A 7,277-nucleotide genomic window follows, 5' to 3' on the forward strand; every position below is an offset into this window, starting at 1 on the left:
CGGGTGCTATCAGTTTCGCAGGATGCCATTTGGACTGGCCTCGGCAGCAGCCGTATTTCAGAAACTTATGCACTAGCTGTTCAAGGAAGTAGAAGGAGTTCAGTACTTCCAAGACAACATCTTGGTAATGAGCATGAACAAAGCAGATCATGATGGCAAATTGTCCAAAGTCCTACATGTCTTGGAACGCAATGGAGTCACTGCGGAGTGGGACAAGTGCCGGTTTGGAATGACATCGGTCACATACTTAGGTCATGAGATCAGCAACCAAGGCATCACACCTAAACAATCCAATGTCAAAGCGATATGTGACGCACCACCCCCGAGAACCAAGGAAGAAGTCAGGTCATTCCTTGGCATGGCCGAGTTTTACAGCAAATTCGTACAGCATTTCGCCACCAAGACACACCACTTGCGACAACTCCTCCGGGACAAGACAACCTTTGAGTGGACGGAGTAGACACAAGAAGAATTCCAAAAGATCAAAGCAGACATCAGCACAGCAGTTCCTCTGTGTGGATATGATGAGCAAGCTAGATCAGTATTAACGACGGATGCGAGTGAAAGGGGCCTAGGAGTGGTCCTATGGCAAGAGACAAAAGGTGGAGAACTGGCCACCCTCAGCTTTGCATCCAGATCGTTGTCGCCTACGGAACAGAAGTACAGTGTAATAGAAAAGGAGATGTTGGCGGCAGTCTGGGCCATGGAGAAGTTCCGCCAGTTCTTATGGGGCACGAGATTCAGGCTAAGAACAGACCATAAGCCTCTGGTCAAAGTCCTCACGTCATCGGGACATGCGAATGCGACCCCCCGCATCGCGAAGATAACCTTGAAATTATTGGACTACAGGTATGATGTAGAACACATCCCGGTAACAAAAAATAAAGTAGCAGACTATCTCAGTCGAGCCTCAGCCATGGAGGAAGCCCCACGCAGTTCCGAGGATGAAGATACCAGAGTGGCATTCACAGAGGATCACGAACGAGTGATAAGCATACAGGAGTGGAAGGAAGCATACGTTACTGACTCAGACATCGAGGCGGTCAAGCAGTTCGTACTAAGAGGATGGCCAGAGAAGAGGCACGTGGAGGCAGTGCTCAGGAAATTCTTTGAAGTGAGAGAGGAATTATCAGTTTGTGACCGAGGGATCTTCCTGAGGAGAGGAGAAAAGGTAGTTCCTCCCAACACGTTGGTGCCACATTTACCTGGCCTCATACACGAAGGACACCTAGGCATAGTAAAGACGAAGCTCAGGGCGAAACAGATGTACTGGTGGCCGGCTATGGATAGCCAGATAGAAAGGCACGTGCGGGAGTGCAAACAATGCCAAAGAGCGGACAAGTCCCAAAGCCTGATGCGACCACCCTTAGGAAAATTTTGACAGCCCCGCTAACCCGTGGGAGGATATGTCGATAGACATCTTGGGTCCAATATTGGATGCTCAGGGAGTCCAGAAATATGTGCTAGTACTCCTAGACCGATACTCCAAGTGGCCAGAGGTTGACATACAGGAAGACATGGACACCGACAAAATATTGAAGTTTCTAACAACCGTTTTCCTTAGAGAAGGTATTCCACATTCCCTCCTAAGTGACAATGGGCCTCAGTTCACATCGGACAAATGGAATGTGTACATGGGAAGGAATGGTATAAAGGTCAAACACACATCCATATATCATCCAGCGGGAAACGGCCTAGCCGAGAGGTTCAATAGAGTCATCATGGGCTCGGTACAGTCAGCGATCGGAGCCGGGAAGGACTGGGAAAAGGAATTAAAGTGCATGTTGTGGGCATACAAGATCACCCCGACCAGCACAGGATACAGCCCCTTCCAGATCCTAAGAGGGCGAGACCCATTCACGAAGGACAATGTTGCATGGAAGGAGCGCACTATAACGAGCAAGTAGTCTCCAGCAGTAGTGCACCATAATCTGGAAAGGGTGCAAAGAATATACACGGAACACTTCAATAGAAGATGAAATATCAAGGAGACGGAGTTAGAGAGAGGAGAGTGGGTTTGAGTCAAACTAGCCCAATTAAGAAGGAAAGGTGACAGCAAGTTCAGTGCACCAATGCAAGTGGAAGAAGTTTACAACCGAGCAGCCCTGCTGAGCGATAGGAGAGTTTGGTCTCAGGACAGGATGTCAAAATGCAACAAGATATTGCGATGGAATGAAAGAGAAAGTGGACAGACAGTAACTCCCTAGATGCGAGACACTGAAGTCAATCCGGCGGGAGAAGGAACAGGAAATACTAGAGAAAGAGAGAGAGAGGAGGAAGTAGAGATGGGGAGTGAATCTGACGCCTTGGAACTCTCGGGAAGCACCAGTGAATCACCTGGAAGAGGAGTTCCCCTGAGTGTAGAAAGAAGTGGAGCAAGAAATTCCCAAGAAGCTGCCGTGTACACTTCCAGTACCCCGGTGAGGCTTACCCGCACTGGCAGAGCTGTGGTAAGACCGTTGAAGTACAGAGACTTTGAGATGGGAGACGGGAAAGAGCCCACCAGCAGGTAGACTATGAGACATTAATTTATGTGAGAAATGTATATCCATAAAGAAGGGAAATATGTAGTCTTCACGGTCTGACGTGAGGACGTGGAGCGCGGCAGCCATTTTAGGTGCGGGACACAGAGCGCAGAGCCAGCGAGTAAAGCGGAGGTCTCCCGGCGCTCTCCCGATGGTGTACATCTTATGAATAAATATCATACTTACCTACTACCTACAGTGTGCCAGAGTTATTCCTCCCTGGGGGACCCACTCTCTACACTATAAGCCTGAAAAGATCTGAATCCTGAGCTCGCGAGCCTGACTTCCTTTTTTGGACCGTACGCAAGTACCTCTTATAGGCAATACTTTCGCTCCCTACCCTTTATAAACAAGAGGCATGTGAACTCGCATTGAAGGCAGCACCGCCCCACACACACTAGCGGTATGCAACGTCTCCCCGGCATTTCCCCACTATGATTGACAGCTCAATCAAGGGACCTCGGCGCCATTAGGTGCAGTGACAAAGTTACAGACACATGGTCACTGGAGACAACTCTTCTGGCCCTTTACCGCAGCTGTAGTGTAGGAAAAGCACTATACATTTACCCAACGAGGTAGCACTTACTGATTAGCCAGTAGAAAGTACTCCAGTTGAGCAGAGGTATTGCACAAAACGGTGGCATCTTCTTGGATAAATTTGCAGGGCAGGATTCATTCTGGCTGGCACGATGCTCATCTGCCCCTGAGAGTGACCCTGCATAGATCATAACAGGCGCAGCGAAATCTCCACGAGCACGCGAAATTTCGCGTGCTCGCGGAGATTTCTTGCTGTTTCGTGGAATTTTGCGAAAGGCAACTTCGCAAATTCCACCCACCCCCACTTTACTGCAGCTAACCAGTACTAAAGTGCTTGTGCTCACTCTCTAAACTATTGTAAAAGTAGCTTACACCGGATTGGCATATTTAATTGTTTCATAAATCCCTAGTAAAGTGGTATACCATATACCCATGGCTGGTAAATGAAATGCCCGTATATTTAAAATCAAAAACATGAAACTTAGAAAAAGTTTGGCTAGAACGTGGTCTGAGAACCCAGAGAAGACCAGGACTAAGCTGCTCGCCAACCCGCCCACGGTGCATTGCTGGTTGGCTTGACTATTTGGATCTCCCACTGCGGTCTTTTGTGCTGCAGCCAATCCTGTTCAGTGGCTCCTCACAGAAAAGGTATTCGGCCCTCGTGGAGCCATCGTTGACTTCCAAAAAATGAGTCTAAATACAGACAAAGTATTCTACAATGCGACTTCAAACAGCAGCCCCCTGACAACAACGCCTCCTCCTCGGGCACCACCGGCTGTCTTGGCCCGCTAAACTTGACCTTCTCAGACATTTTTCCTTGAAATTTCTTCTAAGTCTGAAGGTACGTGGAGACCAGACCCAAACCACTTTTTGTATACAAACCACACTCCATCATGGTTGGCCATAATTTTCGACTTTGCCCTGGTCTCGCGCGTCTAGTAAATTTATAACTCCGGTTCTACTGATTAGATTTTTGATATTTTTGTGTGAAATAATATATTAAAACTAAATCCTTTGTTATAAATTTGTTTGGGATTTTTCTTGTGTTATGATTTCACTTTATTACTGTTTGTGTGCTGCATAAAATACTTTACACGTTGCCTCTAAATTAAGCCTGACGGCTTTTAAGCCAAGGTACCAGAGGGTTAGGCACAGATTAATTTAGTGACTTTAGTGGTTCAGCCTGATGGGGATTGTGGCTGTCGCTTGAAAAGGGTTCACCCCTCCCCCTCAACTAACAGCCAAAAACACTTGGCCTTAGTGGCCAAAATTTGCTGGTTTGTATTGTGAGAAGCTTTGGCATGCTAAGTTTGAGTCTCTTGCGAGACCACCAAGGAGAAGTATGCAACCCCTAATAGCCCTTGTCAGCTACAGTATCCTGCCTTTATAAGTTCAGAGTAAAAACATGATCTAAACAAGCCACTAAGGGGCTTATTACGCGTCTGGCGGTCCACGGACTACCAGACTCGCGGGGCGCGGCGGTGGGAGTCTTCCGACCACCCTATTATGACTCGGGTGGTAGGACCGTTCTGGGACTGCTGCAAATGCTCTTGAGGCCGCAATATGCTTGGTGGGACCACAGCGGTCGTGCCAAGCATATCATCGGGTTCTACTCGGCCACGTTGTTCTTGGCGATTCCTCCTCCATGTAAACCGTGGCAAAGAGGAAACAAAGGGCTCCCTCAAGGCCTGGAGTTGCATGTAGGGGGGCACATGGTATAATTATGGTGTAATCGTAATCTGGCAGGCGGTTCACACACAGGTTTGTTGGTGCTGCAGAGAGGCAGTCCCGCACCACCAAACTCGTAATCTGGCCCTAAGTCATATGTGATCTCTGCGCCATGACTCCTAGGTCCTGGTTACCCACACTACTGATTTGTATTTTATTGATACTTTTTAGACTAAAACCTTTAAAAATTCACATCTTTAGGTGATATAATTTCATTTTGATCGTTTTTGTGTCATTTTGCTCATTCAATTATTTCATGTTTTTCCAGACAGATTTGGAAGATGTTATTATGTTATTTCCTGACTTTAATATTGCGCAGTGCTGCTTGATCCTTTTGCATATTTCACAGTGGAAAAGCCTGCGGTTTAAGTCATGATTGCCAAGGTTTTCTTTTATTGAAGTGAGTGTAAAACTTGCACAAATATATTGGATTATTTGGGTCACCATATTGAACAGCATGACATCAAACTCAAAGAGACCCTAATAAGGGCAATTAAAAAGGCACCTAACCCTACAAACAAGGAGGAACTCTGATATTCTTTGGATTAGCAGAGTATTACATAAATTCGTCTGTAGAATACTAAGGCTGTTTGACCAAAATATTGAATTAAAAAAATTTCATGGGTCACAAATATCATGGTCAGAACAATGTAATCACAAGAATATCATGGGATTTACTATCGAAGGTAAGATTATCGCTTGTAGGTATTTAATATTGGGTTTTTTAAATAACGTATATAATTTTTTTATAGACTTGTTTATACTATTGTTTTTCAATTTGTTTGAATCTTTTTCATTATGTTAGTATTATAAGGTATTAGCATTGTAATAATATTTATGTTTAATTTGTTTTAGTATATTTTGTAATTTTTTTATATGAAATAAAAATTGTTTTACTTGAATTAGAAATTGTTAATTTAACAGTGGGTTTTTGGGTTTGTTGGATGTTAAGTAAGATTGTATAATGTAAGAACGTATGCCAAACCAACGCATGCTTTTAAGAATGCCGTCATTACAACGCATGTGTCTATAGCACACATGCCTTTACAACTAAAACATTTACCATACATATGCCTTTACCATGCATGCCTATACAACAAAATATTATTTGTTAAGGAATGCTTGGTAAAGACAGATGCGTGGTAAAAGTTTAATGGTAAGTACAATCCCTATATATTCACTGAAAAAAAGGTTACAGGGAAGTTATAGCTCAGATTTCACACGTACAAAGACATAGAAATTCATCAGTTATAGTTATAGAGCTAACTATAATTTATGTCCCTGCAACGCATTGCTTACCACCTCACATATTACATCACCCATGACATGGTCAGTGACATCACTGATGACATCACTCATGACATCTCAAATGACATCGTAGATGACATCATCGACAGAACCACTCGCAAACCCACTCACACTGCTATGCAACCTCTCATACACCCACTCACACACCCACAGTCATAAACGCTGCTCCCTGTATGTGGGAGCAATCGTTTCATCTGTTTCCCTGCCTGCTTGACAGCGGGCAAGGAAATAGACAAAAACTCAGCTCCCCGAAAGCAGGAGCAGTTTGACAGCTCTTGCTTCCTGGGAGCAGAGTTCGTGTTTGCTCTTGATTGGCGAGGACTGTCACAGCTCCCGCCAAGAAAAAGCAAACCGCTATCTCCCGAGGGTGGGCACCACAGGAGATAGCAGGAGCAGGCCCAGGGCCAAGATTGGCTCCAGAAAGGGGATTGAGTGGTGGCCTGGAGAGGTGGTGGTCCCTGGGGTCATATATGGGCTGGGAGGTGGTCCCCTCCCAGTTTTAAATCTGTCTTTTGCCCCGGGGAGTTGTTGGTCCCTGGGGAGTCCGTGTGACCGCCTCTTGTAAAATTTTACTGTTAGCCCCGGGCAGGTGATGGTCCCTATGGCTTCAATCTGCCCCAGGAGGGTGGTCCGTGCAGCCCCTACCCTTAAAAAAAATAATGCCCTGGGGGAGTGGCGGTCCTCGGAGCCCATGGAGGGGGGCCTGCACTGCCCCACTTCAATATACTAAATAAGCCCAAGAGAGGTGGTAATCTAAAGGGCTCAAATGAGTCTTAGGAGGGAAGCCCTGTGCGGCTTTAGCCCCCGGGACCTGGCCCACCCGAGGGCTATAGTCTAAAGAAGCACTAGAGACTGCGCTTGTTGTTTTACATTTTTGCAGGGATTTGTGGCTTCGTGATTTAGTGGCAAATTAAAAAAAATGTTTTTTTGCCTTGGCGGGGCCCAGGGGAGCCTCAGTACTGGAGGTAGGGGGTCAGGGTATTCCTACCCTGCCCCCTTTTCTTTTTCAACACTTTTTGGGGGACTTGGCTGAAGCCAAGTCCCAAGATGACTGGCAACACTTCCTGGTTGAAGTTTTGGCAGGCAATCAGATTTCGACACGGGGACTGTAAGACCTCGGGGGATCCACGTCGCTATATATACAAATTTGGTTTTCTTTGACTATCTCAGAAACTACTG

Source organism: Triturus cristatus, chromosome 8, assembly GCF_964204655.1.
Source record: "Triturus cristatus chromosome 8, aTriCri1.1, whole genome shotgun sequence".
Classification (NCBI taxonomy): Eukaryota; Metazoa; Chordata; class Amphibia; order Caudata; family Salamandridae; genus Triturus; species Triturus cristatus.